Source organism: Prionailurus viverrinus, chromosome D4, assembly GCF_022837055.1.
Source record: "Prionailurus viverrinus isolate Anna chromosome D4, UM_Priviv_1.0, whole genome shotgun sequence".
Lineage (NCBI taxonomy): Eukaryota > Metazoa > Chordata > Mammalia > Carnivora > Felidae > Prionailurus > Prionailurus viverrinus.
Genome location: NC_062573.1, coordinates 32,174,052 through 32,189,500, shown reverse-complemented (window position 1 = coordinate 32,189,500; position 15,449 = coordinate 32,174,052). Strand labels below are relative to the sequence as shown.

The 15,449-nt window shown below is 39.4% G+C and overlaps 1 protein-coding gene across 1 annotated transcript in view; it reads left to right on the top strand.

Moving 5' to 3' along the window:
* The window catches only part of UBE2R2 (ubiquitin conjugating enzyme E2 R2), a 114,579-nt gene that overhangs the window by 19,789 nt on the left and 79,341 nt on the right, over positions 1 to 15,449 (top strand). The window lies entirely within an intron of this gene.

Genomic DNA, 15,449 nt, shown 5'->3' with positions numbered 1-15,449 from the left:
TAAATATAGTCAACTGATTTTTTGACAAAGGTGCAAGTAATTCACTGGAGAAAGGACAGTCTTTTTCAACATATGGTGTTGCAAAAATTGCTCATCTGTATGTAAAGAAGTAAGCCTCAACCTATATAATGTATTTTATGCAAAAAGTAACTCAGCATGGATCATAAACCTAAATGTAAATCATAAAGCATTAAAACCCCTGGAAGAAAGCCTTGAGAAAAGTCTTCTTGACCTTGAGTTTGGCCGAGAGCTCTTAGATACAGCACCAGAGGCATGATCCCTGAAAAGAAAAAAATTGATGAAGTGAACTTCATCAAAATTTAAAACTATTTTCTGTGGAGGACACAGATAAGAGAATGAAAAGACAAGCCATGAACTGGGAGAATGTATTTGTAAACCACATATCTGAGAAAGAAATGAGAATATTCTGGGGAGGGACATGGGAATCTGGTGGGCGTTTCCAGGTGATTTTTAAAAAAATTTTTTTTTAATCTTTATTTTTGAGAGAGAGAGAGAGAGACAGAGTGAGAGCAGGGGAGGAACAGAGAGAGAGGGAGACACAGAATCCGAAGCTGGCTCCAGACTCCAAGCTGTCAGCCCAGAGCCCGACGTGGGTCTCGAACCCATGAACTGCGAGATCATGACCTGAGCCGAAGTCGGACGCTTAACCGACTGAGCCATCCAGGCACCCCTCCAGGTGATTCTGATGTAAAACAAGGTTCCTATTCCTGATATTCAGTGTGATTCTGTGTTTTGCTTTATAAGTAGAATGACTTTATGTTCCAGAGTTATATATTTATACATTTTTTTATTAGCCAAAAAAGAGGTACTTTAAAATTCACTGTTATGTTTATGTGACTACTCTACCACCAAGTACCATCTTCTCATGTAACCATGACACATACCTGTGAAATTATAACCAGAGGTGTTCTTTAAGCTTTGGAATTTTTATGTTAATAGCATATATAATTTTTTCCCCAAGGATTTTTCTTTTTCTTTTCTTTTCTTTTTTTTTTAAACTTTATTTTTTTTTAACATTTATTTATTTTTGAGACAGAGAGAGACACAGCATGAACGGGGGAGGGTCAGAGAGAGAGGGAGACACAGAATCCGAAGCAGGCTCCAGGCTCTGAGCCATCAGCCCAGAGCCCGGTGCGGGGCTCGAACTCGCGGACCGCGAGATCGTGACCTGAGCTGAAGTCAGACACTCAACCGACTGAGCCACCCAGGCACCCCTCCCCAAGGATTTTTCTATGTGATCTTTTTATTTTTTAGTTTTCTTTACTTAAAAAAAATTTTTTTTTAACCTTTATTTATTTTTGGGAGTGAGACAGAGCACGAGTGGGGGAGGGAGACACAATCTGAAACAGGCTCCAGCTGCTCATTGTCAGTACAGAGCTCCACCCAGGGCTCGAACCCATGAACTGCGAGATCATGACTTGAGCCCAAGTCCCATCTTAACTGACTGAGCCACCCAGGCACCCCTAATTTTCTTTAATTTTTTATTTTGAGAGAGCAAGTGAGTGTGCAAGTGCACAAACGGGAGGGGGGCAGAGAGAAGGAGAGACAGAATTCCAGGCAGGCTTCACGCCATCAGCACAGAGCCACATGTGGGGCTCGAACTCATGAACTATGAGGAGATGATGCAAGCTGAAATCAAGATTCAGACACTTAACTGACTGTGCCACCCAGGTGCCCCTATATGATATTCTTAATGAGTAGTTGATAGTTGTGATTTTTGTTCAGGCAAGGAAATTACTTCATAACATGTCTAATGTATTTCTGAAGCAGTAATTTAGTAAATGAGAACACTAGGAAAAAGTATTGCTAAGTTGAATATTTTAGCTTCTCATGTAATGCTCTACAAACACCTGGAGAAGGATTTGGGGCCTAGGTAAATCATCATTATGTTATTCTTATATATAATTAAAACTATAAATATTAACTTCAGAAATATGGAGAACATTTAAAGTTTGTTATTTTTGTTTATGTATACTTTTGTTTACCAATATTGAGTGCTTACATGTGTCAGGCACTGTTGTAGGTGCCAGGGGTACAGTGAACAAAACCCTTGACTCATGGTGCTTATATTCTAGTGGGAGAGATAGACAATGAACAAAAAGTATATGGCATCTTAGAAAGTGGTTAACGCTAAGGATAAAAGAGTGAAATAGTTAAGTAGGAGTCTGAATTAGGAAGAGGATATTAAAAATTTTTGTGTGTGTGACAGTTTAGATATTTCTGAAGAAATGTGACTTTTGGAATGTTCTCATAAGGGGCAGAGTTAACTAACCATGAAGATCTGAAGAACATCTTACTTGAGAGCTAAAAAATAGTGTGTTGGGGCACCTGGGTGGCTTAGTTGGTTAAGCATCAGATTTAGGCTGAGGACATGCTCATGATTTTGAGCTCCACATGGGACTTTCTGCTATCAGCGTGAAGCCTGCTTCAGATCCTCTGTCTCTCCCACCCCCCCCCCCCCCCGCCTCCCCACTCCCCTCTGCTCCTCCCCTGCTCACACTCTCTCCCTCAAAAAAAAAAAAAAAAAAAAAAAAAAAAAAAGAATAGTGTGTGTTATTCTTTGTTGTATGCCCTCGTGGGTTAATGAAGTAGAAGGCAGTGAGTAAAAAGTTGAATTATGTTTATTTTCTGTTGTAAAGGCTTGTAGTTAGACTTTTCTTTCTTTTTTTCTTTTTTTGGTAAGTGCTATTTAGTGCAACTAATTTCTCGGGTTTTTATGGGTTGTGATTTTAGTCCCTACAAGCAACTTTAGAGACTGAAGACTCAGGGTTAAAACTTAAAACTGTTCATATTTCCCAGTGGAGTTAGAGAGTAGGCATTATGTACTTTAGTATTTAGTAACCCTTTGAGTTTTCTGCTAAATCTCATTCTTCCTTAATATTAATACAGAGGCATTATAATATAGTGATTAAAGTTTGGGCTTTAGAGTAAGACAGCTAGGTTCTGGTTCTGAACCGGTGATCTTGGGCAAATTATTTAACCTCTGTAGGCCTTTAGTTTCTTCTGTAAAATGGGATGAAGGGGAATGTGGCATATGCTTTGTTAGGAATACTGTGAGAATTAAGTATTATGTTAGTACATGTGAAGGTACTTAGAATGTGCCTGCTATGTGAAAAGCAGTCAGTAAATGTTAGTTGGTGTTAGTGTTAGCAACACTGTTTTGAGTGGTATTTTTCACTTTATAAGTAATAACATGTGCATCATGTAGGATCATATTAAATGAAAAGTTTTATTATGCCTACTATTCTATCCCTTCCCATATCCCTGGTTGTATTTCCCAGAGGTGGTGGTGTTTTTTTTCCATTTTTTCATTTAAAAAATTGTACTAACCACTTAACATAAAATTTCCCATTTTAACCTTCTTTAAAAACATTTTTTTTTTCTTAGGGGAACCTGGGTGGTTTAGTTGGTTCGGTGTCTGACTCTTGATTTCGGCTCAGGTCATGATTTCATGGTTCCTGAGATCGATCCCCACGTTGGGTTCTGTGCTGTCAGTGAGGAGCCTGCTTGGGATTTTCCCTTTCTCAAAATAAATAAACATTAAAAAAAATTTTTTTTTAAGTGGTTTCCACACCCAATGGAAGTCAGGACCCTGAGATTAAGAGTACTGTGCTCTTCTGACTGAGCTAACCAGGTGCCCCCTTCCATTTTAGCCATTTTTAAGTATATACTTTAGTACTTAATACCATTAATTTTTGTACTTTAAAAGCAGTCTTTCTTTTTCTTTTTTCTTTCTTTTTCTTTTTCTCTCTCTTTTTTTTTTTTTTTTGCTATGGAAGATGATCACAAAATATCCACTTCCCCTCTGTTGAATATCTTCCCAATTTTCTAATAGCTTCTTAACTTTTAAATTGCTTGTATTGAGTTAAAAATTTTATAAAAATCAAAGTTTTGGGGCGCCTGGGTGGCGCAGTTGGTTAAGCGTCCGACTTCAGCCAGGTCACGATCTCGCGGTCTGTGAGTTCGAGCCCCGCGTCAGGCTCTGGGCTGATGGCTCGGAGCCTGGAGCCTGTTTCCGATTCTGTGTCTCCCTCTCTCTCTGCCCCTCCCCCGTTCATGCTCTGTCTCTCTCTGTCCCAAAAATAAATAAAAAACGTTGAAAAAAAAATTAAAAATAAAAATCAAAGTTTTACCTGTCTGTAATTTAAAGAATTAAATGAATTTTGCAAAGTTACTTCATAAAATAGTCCCCCAGACACTGCCTCTTCATTTCTATCACTCCACACAAAAGAACTTAAAATTCTTATAGCTGGGGCGCCAGGGTGGCTCAGTTGGTTAAACGTCCGACTTCAGCTCAGGTCACGATCTCACAGTCCGTGAGTTCGAGCCCCGCGTCAGGCTCTGGGCTGATGGCTCTGAGCCTGGAGTCTGCTTCCAATTCTGTGTCTCCCTCTCTCTCTGCCCCTCCCCCGTTCATGCTCTGTCTCTCTCTGTCTCAAAAATAAATAAACGTTAAAAAAAAAAATTCTTATAGCTGATCATTTTGGCATTAACCTCCTTAATACTGTGCTTCTATTACTACTCTCTGATTTTTAAATTTTATTATCTGTGATTGCCCGCCATAGAAGATAAGGATTTCTTTTTAAATCCCTCCACTGTCTTCTTTCCCTCTAACATATATGTTACACATACACGCACATATATTCCTCCAGTCTTCCTAAAGTTATATCATAATTATAGATCTTCATTACTTAAAATTTAAGATGTAGTAAAATATTACTTTTTTTTTAAGTTTATTTATTTTGAAAGAGACAGAGATAGCGTGAGTAGGGGAGGGGCAAGGAGAGAGAAAGAATCCCAGGCATGCTACACACTGCAAGCACAGAGCCCAACGAGGGACTCAAACTCACAAAACCATGAGATTGTGACATCAACCGAAACCAAGAGTTGAATGCTTAATCAACTGAGCCACCCCAGATGCCCCCAAAATATTTTTATTTCCCATATAATATTTTGTTTTCCATATAGTTACCTTATTTTGCTTACTCATTTACTTTTCTATGTAGTTACCACTAATCCCAAGAATTTTTTTGTAATAGCTTTATTGAGATATAATTTATATTCTATGTAATTCTCCCACTTACAGTGTTTAATCCAGTGGTTTGTAGCATATTTACAGAGTTATGCAATCATTGTTACTACAACCAATTTTAGCATATTTTCATCACCTACCAAGAAAACTTTTTTTAAAGTATGCTTTATGCCCAGTGTAGAGCCCACTGTGGGGCTCGAACTACAATCATGAGCTCAAAACCTGATCTGAGATCAAGTCAAACACTTTACCGACTGAGCCACCCAGGGGACCCCCCCCCCTTCCAGTTTTTCCCCCCTAGGAAAATCTCTTAACCGTTAGCAGTCATACCCCCTTTCTCAGCAACCTCTTCAATCCTAAACAATCACTAATCTACTTTTTCTGTGTATTAGACTTGCCTGTTCTAGTGCTTGCTTTGGCAGCACATATACTAGATTTGTCTGTTCTGAACATTTTGTATAGATGGAATTGTACAGTATGTATATATACATATATATACGCATATATACACAGATACATTTATACATATATATATATGATCTTTTGTTACTGACTTCTTTAATTTAGCACAATGTTTTCAAAATTCATCCGTTGCTGAATAAAATCACATTGTATGGACATAATGCATTTTGTTTATCCATTTGTCTGTTGATGGACATTTGGGTTGTTTCTACTTTTTGGCTATTATGAATAATGCTTCTGTGAACATTTATGTACATATTTTGTGTGGATATTCTTTTCATTTCTCTTGGGTGTGTATCTAGGGGTGGAATTGCTAGATTATATGGTAACTGTTCAATCTTGTGGGAAATTACCAGACAGTTTTCCAAAGCGGCGGTATCATTTTACTTTTCACCAGTCTCCTGAAGTATTTTGAATTTTATTCTGCATAGTTGCCTTCTGTATCTAGTTTATAGCTGTTTACTGAGTTTACTGTCTTTGCCATCAGCCTGGGTGTTTCATGCTCCTACCTGTGTTATATTGGCTGTTTACCTTATTGTCTGTGTCTTTGGTTCATTCTCATGTTTTGGTATATCATATCCTTCAGTAGATGTTTTTGAGGAGGTGTGCATAGCACATGAATTTTTGAGCTCTTATTCTTTTTTTTTTTTATTTTTTTTTTTTTAATTTTTTTCAACGTTTTTATTTATTTTTGGGACAGAGAGACAGAGCATGAACGGGGGAGGGGCAGAGAGAGAGGGAGACACAGAATCGGAAACAGGCTCCAGGCTCTGAGCCATCAGCCCAGAGCCTGACGCGGGGCTCGAACTCACAGACCGCAAGATCGTGACCTGGCTGAAGTCGGACGCTTAACCGACTGCGCCACCCAGGCGCCCCTTTTTTAATTTTTTTTTAACGTTTATTCATTTTTGAGAGACAGAGACAGAGCATGAACAGGGAAGGGGCAGAGAGAGAGGGAGATACAGAATCCAAAGCAGGCTCCAGGCTCTGAGCTGTCAGCACAGAGTCCGATGCGGGGCTCGAACTCACGAACTGCAAGATCATGACCTGAGCCAAAGTTGGACACTCAACCGACTGAGCCACCCAGGCGCCTCTAGAGCTCTTATTCTAACTTGAGCTCTTACTGAATTTGAGTTGCTTGGCAGGGTATAGAATTCTAGGTTGGAAATCACATAGCTTTAGAATTTTGAGGCTATTGCTCTATTATCTTCTTGGTTCCAAAAGGGCTTTTTGAAATTCGGAACCATTCTAAATCCTGCCCATTATATGTGAATTCTTTTCTTCTGGAAATTTGCAAGATCATCTTTGTGTTCCCACTGTTCTGAAATTTCACATTGCTATGGGTACTTTTAATCTGGAAACTCGTGTTCTTCAGCATTGAAAAATTTTCTTGAGTTATTTCAATGATATTTTCTCCTATAAATTTTTTTTGTTGTTATCTTTTGGAAGTGCCTGTTACGTGGATGTTGGATTGCCTGGATTAATCTCTAATTTACATTGTCTTTGAGGTGCCTGAGTGGGTCAGTTGGTTAAGCATCCAATTCTTGATGTCAACTCAGGTCATGATCTCTCACTGTCTGCTGGGCATGGAACCTGCTGATTCTGTCTCTCCCCTTCTGCCCCTCCTTTATTTACACTCACTGTCTCCCTGTCAAAAAAAAAAAAAGTCTTTTTATCTGATTTTCAGTTTCTTTGTGTTTTTATTTTTGTTATTATTTATTATTTTTTTAAGTAATCTCTACCCTTAATGTGGGGCTTGAACTCACTACCCCAAGATCAAGAGTTGCATGATCTACTCACTGAGCCAGCCAGGTGCCCCATGTTTTTATACTTTTCCTCTTGATATCAGCTCAGATTATGATCTCATGAGGCAACTATGCAGAATAAAATTCATGCACTGACAGTGTGGAGTCTGCTTGGGATTCTGTCTCTCTTCCTCTCTCTCTGTCCCTCCCCCACTCATGGTCCCCCCTTCTCTCCCTCTCTCTCTCTCTCTCAAAATAAATAAAAACTTTAAAAAAATTACCTCACCTGGAGTGCTTAGCTGACTCAGTAGGAGGAGCATGTGGCTCTTGATCCCAGGGTTGTAAGTTTGAGCCTCACACTGGGTGTGGAGATTACTTAAAAAAAAAAAAAAAAAAATCTTGGGTGCCTGAATGGCTCAGCTGGTTAGGCGTCTGGATCTTGATTGTGGCTTAGGTCATGATCTCACAGTTTGTATGAGCCCCTTGTTGGTCTTCCTGCTCACAGCGAGGAGCCTACTTGCGATTCTTTCTCTCCCTATCTCTGCCCCTCTCCCAGATCACACTCTATCACAAAATAAATAAACTTAAAAAGAATAATTAGCTCACCTTTATCTTTCACCCCTTCTGTGGAGTTATTCATTTTTGTTTTATGTAGCATTTTTAGTATAATTTACATACAATAAAATGTACTGATTTTAAGGGTGTGGCTTGATTAATTTTGACAATTCCCATTTAGTCACCACCTCTGTGAAATTATAGAACATTTCCGTAATTCCACACAGTTCCTTCATACCCCTTCCCAGTAATTTTCCCCCACATCATCCCAGGCAGCTACTCTTGTTTGCTATCACTATAGCTTTTATTTTTGCCTGTTTCAGAGATTTATGTAAATGAAATCATACAGTATGTATTCCTGGGTTTGGCTGCTTTTCCTCAACATATTGTTTTTGAGATTCACATATGTTACATGTAGTTTGTTCCTTTTGATGAGCAGTATTCCATTGTATCAATATACCCTAATTTGTTTATCTCTTTCTCTGTTTGATAGGCATTTTTCCAGTTTTTGCTACTTGGAATAAAGCTGTTATGAACATTTTTGTTAAGGTCTTTTAGTGGACATTCATTTTTATCTCTTGGGTAAATAGAATACCTAAGAGTAGAATTTCTGTATGTTTATCTCTGCTGTTTTTATTTAAAGAGTTCTATCTTGATACCTGATTTTTATTTTTATCTTTAAAAAAAATTTTTTTTTAACGTTTATTTATTTTTGAGACAGAGAGAGACAGAGCATGAACGGGGGAGGGTCAGAGAGAGGGAGACACAGAATCCGAAACAGGCTCCAGGCTCCGAGCTGTTAGCACAGAGCCCGACGCGGGGCTCGAACTCACGGACTGCGAGATCATGACCTGAGCCGAAGTCCGCCGCTCAGCCGACTGAGCCACCCAGGCGCCCCGATACCTGATTTTTAAAAATAACATTGTTTTTGAGTCTTGGTTGCAGTGTTTTCTCCGAACTTTCTGAAGACATTGTATATTTTTATGTAGCGGTAGATGCTGATTTATTTTTTTAAGCTTATTTTTCCCTCATAGACCGTCTCTTCCACGTTGTTTTTTTTTTTTAATTTTTTTTTTTTAATGTTTATTCATTTTTTAGAGAGACAGAGACAGAATGTGAGTGGGTTAGGGGCAGAGAGAGAGGGAGACACAGAATCCGAAGCAGGCTCCAGGCTCTGAGGCTGACGCAGGGCTCGAACTCATGAGCTGTGAGATCATGACCTGAGCCGAAGTCGGATGCTCAACCGACTGAGCCCCCCAGGAGCCCCCCAGGTTGTTTTTGATAAGAAAGATTCATGTTAAAGACTTTACCTTAAGTCTGGTAATCTTTGGTTATCTGCTCAGTAGTCTTTTTTTTTTTTTAATTTTTTTTTTTAACATTTATTTATTTTTGAGACAGAGAGAGACAGAGCATGAATGGGGGAGGGTCAGAGAGAGAGGGAGACACAGAATCCGAAACAGGCTCCAGGCTGTGAGCTGTCAGCACAGAGCCCGACGTGGGGCTCAAACTCACGGACCGTGAGATTGTAACCTGAGCTGAAGCCGGTGCTCAACCGACTGAGCCACCCAGGCGCCCCATTTTTTGTTTTTTTGTTTTTTCAGTTGAGGTTTAATATACAGTAAAGTATATGCCTAGAACGAGAGAAAACATTTTTAGTGCTCCAAAAGGCACTTGTACCCCTTCCAAGTCTGTACCCTCACTCCCCTAAACCATTAATTAGGGGTGTCTGGCTGGCTCAGTTGGTAAAGCATGCAACTCTTTATCTCAGGGTTCTGCGTTCAAGCCGCACAGTGGGCATACAGCTTACTTAAAAAACAAAACAACACACACACACGAAACCTAGGGGGCACCCGGATGGTTCAGTAAGTGTCTGACTCTTGGTTTTATTGGTTTCAGCTCTGGGCATGATCTCACAGTTTGTGAGTTCGAACCACACATTGGGCTCTGTGTTGGCAGTGCAGAGCCTGCTTGGGATTCTGTCTCTACTCCTCCCCCCCCCCCCCCAAATAAATAAACTTAAAAATACCCTATAGCCACTGATTATTTTGATGATTTCTATCATAATTTAGTTTTGCCTATTTTTCAACTTCATGTAAGTGAAATTACTCCATTTTTCTTCTTTGTTTGTTATACATTCTTACAGTTGTTTTTAGCAGTTATCCTAAATCAGAGTTTCTCAACTTTAACACAATTGACATTTGGAGCCAGTGATTTTTTGTTGTGGGGTAGGGGGCTATCCTGTGTGTTGTATGATGTTTAGCAGCATCCCTGGCTGCTACCCACTAGGTACCTGTAGCAGCCGTCTCTCAGTTGTGACAACCAGTCTTCAAGCATTACAAGATGTCTCCTTGGAGGGTAAAATTGTCCCTGGTTAAGAACCACTGCCCTAGATATTTCAATCTGCATTCTTTTTTTTTTTTTTTTTAATATGTATGTATGTATGTAATCTCTATACCCAAGGTGGAACTCACACTCATGACCCAGAGATCAAGAGTTGCATGCTCTTCTGACTGAGCCAGCCAGGTGCCCCTCAGTCTGCATACTTTATTTTTTTTAAGTTTATATATATATATATATTAAAAAAATTTTTTTTTCAACGTTTATTTATTTTTGGGACAGAGAGAGACAGAGCATGAACGGGGAAGGGGCAGAGAGAGAGGGAGACACAGAATCGGAAACAGGCTCCAGGCTCCGAGCCATCAGCCCAGAGCCTGACGCGGGGCTCGAACTCACGGACCGCGAGATCGTGACCTGGCTGAAGTCGGACGCTTAACTGACTGCGCCACCCAGGCGTCCCTAAGTTTATATATTTTGAGAGAGAGTGCACATGTGTACAGGTAGGGGAGGGGCAGAGAGAGAGAGGGAGAGAGAGAATCCCAAGCAGGCTGAGCACTGTCTGTGCAGAGCCCAGTGTGGGGCTCCATCCCACGAACCATGAATTTTGACATGAGCCAAAATCAAGAGTCAGATGCTTAACCACTGAGCAACCCACACACCCCTGAATTCTTAACTTATTACATTTAGAGTTAGTGCTTTTCAAAAAAAGTGAGAACCACATAACAATTGAATTCCAGTCTGTCCTCCTTACCCTTTGTGCTACTGATATCACATTTTAGTTACACATGTCTTATAAACCTCTAAGGCAATAATAGTATTGTTGTTTTACATATTTAATCCTTGTAAAATAAGCAGAAAATCTCAAACACGTGCACACTTTAAAAAATATTTATGAGAGAAAAAGAGTGTGTGTATGTGTGTGTGTGTGAGTGTGAGTGAGAGAGAGAGAGAGACAGACAGAGGAGCAGAGAGGGAGCTAGAACCCGAAGCAGGCTCTAGGCTCTGAGCTGTCAGCCTGGAAATGGGGCTCGAACTCAGGAACTGCGAGATCATGACCTGAACTGAAGTTGATGCTTAACTGACTGAGCCACCCAGGTGCTCCCCCCTTTTTTTCCTTTTCTTGTTTAAAAATATTATTTATTTTTGAGAGAGAGAGAGACAGAGACAGTGCAAGTGGAGATAGAGCCCGACATGGGGCATGAACCCACAAACCGTGAGATCATGACTTGAGCCGAAGTTGGACACTCAACTGAGCCACCCAAGCACCCCACTTTTTTTCTTTTTTAATTAAAAATTTTTTTTTAACATTTATTTATTTATGAGAGACAGAACGAGACAGAGCATGAGTGGGGAGGGGCAGAGAGGAGTGTGGGACACAGAATCCAAAGCAGGCTCCAGGCTCTGAGCTGTCAGCATAGAGCCCAACGTGGGGCTGGAACTCATGGACCACAAGATCATGACCTGAGCTGAAGTCGGATGCTTAACCAACTGAGCCACCCAGGCACCCCCCTGCCTTTTTAATATTTATTTTTGAGAGAGAGAGAGAGACAAACAGAGTGGGAGAGGGACAGAGAGAGAGGGAAACACAGAATTTGAAACAGGCTTCAGTCCTTGAGCTGTCAGCACAGAGCCCGATGTGGGACTTGAACTCACAGTGAGTTCATGACCTGAGCTGAAGTCAGTTGCTTAACTGAGCCACCCAGGTGCCCCCTCACCCCCCCCCCCCCTTTTTTTTAAAATAAGGCAAATATTCATGAGACTACAGCACCCAGGTCAAAAAATAGAACTATTTTTCAGCTATCCAGGAATCCTTCCCATGTCCCATTTTGATTATAACCTCTTCCCCCTCCCCTTCCCAGGTAACCATTGTTCTGACTCTTAATCATTTCCTTATTCTTTATAGTTTTATCACCAAGTATGCATTCGTAGACTATCGTGTTACTCATTTTTAAAAATTTCGGGTTTTTTAAGTTTTTTTAAAATTACAGTTTACCCCCTGCCTCTTTCTTTACATTTTTTTCTCTTGAAGAACCCTGGCCAAAGTTTGAATTTTACTGATTGCACATCTCATGTTGCAGTTAAGCATGTTCCTTCATCCTCTGTGTTTATTACAAATTGGTAGCTGGATTCACAGCCTTGGTCAGACTCTGGTTCAGTCCTTTAGGCATTGCTATAGGCAGTATTGTGTTCTTTAATCAGGAGTTATGTTACTGGTTTTCTCTCTTATTGTCATGTTAGCAGTTGGGCTTTATGCCCAGATCAATTAAATTATTGATAGTTGCAAAACAGTAGCATTCTGTTATTTCTTTTTTATTTATTAGTTGGGATACTTTTATTAAGAGATGTTTCTCTGGGGCGCATGGGTGGCTTGGTCAGTTAAGCGTCCGACTTCGGCTCAGGTCATGATCTCACGGTCCATGAGTTCAAGCCCCGCGTCGGGCTCTGTGCTGACTGCTCAGAGTCTGGAGCCTGTAGCCTGTTTTGGATTCTGTGTCTCCCTCTCTCTCTGCCCCTCCCCTGTTCATGCTCTGTCTCTCTGTGTGTCAAAAATAAATAAACGTTAAAAAAAAAATTAAAAAAAGAGATGTTTCTGCTTATCTACTAGTTATCCAGAGCTACAGGATACATATCTATGTCTTTATCTCTTTCAAGATAGCAGATTAGTTCCCTATTATCCTTTAAGAACTATTTTTAAAATAGTGTTATTGTGAATTTAGGAATTCAAACATCTGATGGGTTTTAATCAATGGTAATTATTAACATCATTGATTCTTAGATTGTCCTACTGTTGGCCAATTGAAGCCTACTACATTAGCTCTTGAATAACTTGATCCACTCCAGGTGTTCTTTATAGCATTCTTGCTATAGGGTATGACCAAGTGTTTGAGGCTTATCTTTTACATTCCCTGCTCCAGATTGGTAACTACCTGGTTTCTCCAAGACACCCTAGTTATTAGTGGAAAATGATATTTGAGAATGTCATCTGGGCATTAGGTATGTGCATTGCTGAGTTATCATTTTGTCTAGGACAGAGTTAGGAGTGATGTATGTACATCTGTTTCCACACACAGCCACGCACACACACATTTTAAGACTTAATCTCTTTTATATGACATCTATATATCCTTTTTCCCATACCCCAAATTCTGTTCTTAAGGATATAGGGAATAATGGATTAAAATGTCATCATCATTATTTTTTTAATGTTTATTTTTGAGAGGGAGAGAGACAGGGCGAGTGGGGGAGAGGCAGAGAGAGAGGGAGACGCAGAATCTGAAGCATACTCTAGGCTCTGAGCTGTCAGCACAGAGCTCGACACGAGGCTTGAACCCCCAAGCCACGAGATCATGACCTGAGTGAGCCTAAGTCGGATGTTTAACCGACTGAGCCACCCAGGCACCCCTAAAATATCACATTATTAATTACTCATTTGTTTTATCCCATATTATACAGTAGTCTCAGAATAGCAATACTAATAATACTGTTAGCCATATGATTGCTGAGCAGTTGCATAAATTATTTTGCATATGCTATCTCCATATCTCAGCTTTCCTCTGTAGAGCTGTACTATCTATCTATACCTTCAGATTACATTGATATTACATACTGTATTCTTTTAATCTGCACCTATTTTTAGTTCTATAAGCAATTATAGAGTTCAGTGGAACTATATACATAGTTCAGAGGTTGACATACTTTTTCTGTAAAAGGCCAGATAGCAGATATTTTAGGCTTTCTAGGCCAGAAGGAAAAAATCAAAGTTATTATTACATAGTTACTTACATAACGAGAGAAACCAAACTTCCACAAAACCCTATTGACAAAATTCAAAATGTAAATAGTTGAGTATAATTTTTTATAATGTAGGTCTACTAATGAGAAGAATGGAATTAATTTTGGGGGTTAGATAATGCTTAATTGGGGTTCAGAGCTATTATCATTAAGATTGATTGCAGTTGTTCATTTGTTAATGTTGATCTCTAATGAGATTTTCTTTTCAAAAAGTCTACACACAGATTGGTACTGCCAAATACAAACATCAATCCGTGAGTATATGATTTTAATGGAAATAATTTATCGTTTGGAAGGCATTTATAAAATTCTGTTAGATTCTTGATATTTGTCTTTCAGCGTATCATTATAGTACAGATTAGTCACTTCCAATTGTAGGTTAGGTTGAAGCTCCTCAGTTGCACAGTTATACATGGATTGATTTTAAAATATGAATTTTCTGGGGCGCCTAGGTGGCTCAGTTGGTTAAGCGTCCAACTTCGGCCCAGGTCATGATCTTGCGGTTTGTGAGTTCAAGCCCCGCGTCGGGCTCTGTGCTGACAGCCTGAGCCTGGAGCCTGCTTTGGCTTCTGTGTCTCTGTGTCTCTCTGCCCCTCCGCCACTTGTGCTCTGTCTCTCTCTGCCTATCAAAAATAAATAGAAAATTAAAAAGTAAAATAAAATATGAATTTTCTATTTTACTTAGGGTCCAAAAAACACTGCTGAAATTGTCCTTTGAGCTCAGAAAATAGATATTTTGCAAATTTGTGTGGGAATGGAGACCTTAATTTTTGAACAGGAAGCATATAAAGCAGTTTGCCATTATATACGATTCTAATAGCTTTAGTTATTAAAATATTTTAGGCTTTACCTGCAGTATGTTTCTTATATAAGCAGTCTTTTGCTAATTTTAAGTTCATCAAGAATCCAAGTTTTCAGCAAAAGCTAAATTTTCAAATCCATTTGGTGTTCTACAATAATGGTTGCGGCTGATTTTTTTTCTTTAGAAAAATGTTGAGTCCATTCCTTGGGCTCAAAAAATGGCAGTAAAACTGCCAAGCCATGGAACTGCTGAGTGGTGGGGCAAGTCAGGATATTCAGCTTCTGTTTTGGAACCAATGATGGTGAAATCCCCGAAAGCAAATGAAATTTATCTTTTGGCACTACTGGTCTATAAGACATGATGGGTTCAGATATTTTCCTGAGAATACCTGCTGCTGAGTAATACAGTGAATAACCATAGTCTTGAAATACCTTATACATTTTACATTTTCACAAGTTTTGTTAATTTGTCCCCACTAAGCCTTTTTCTTACCACACACATTTTACCACCATTGCTTGTAGCATTTCTTAGATTCCACTTCAGGTTATACTGAATTAATGATTTCTTAAGTTTGAAAATACTCTTTAGTAGTTTCACATAGGCATTCATAGAGGCTAATTTTTTAGTTACTCAAACTCTGTATTGATTGATCAAATAAATAACTGATAAGTAATCTGCAACATCTGTTAACTCATCTGTATTC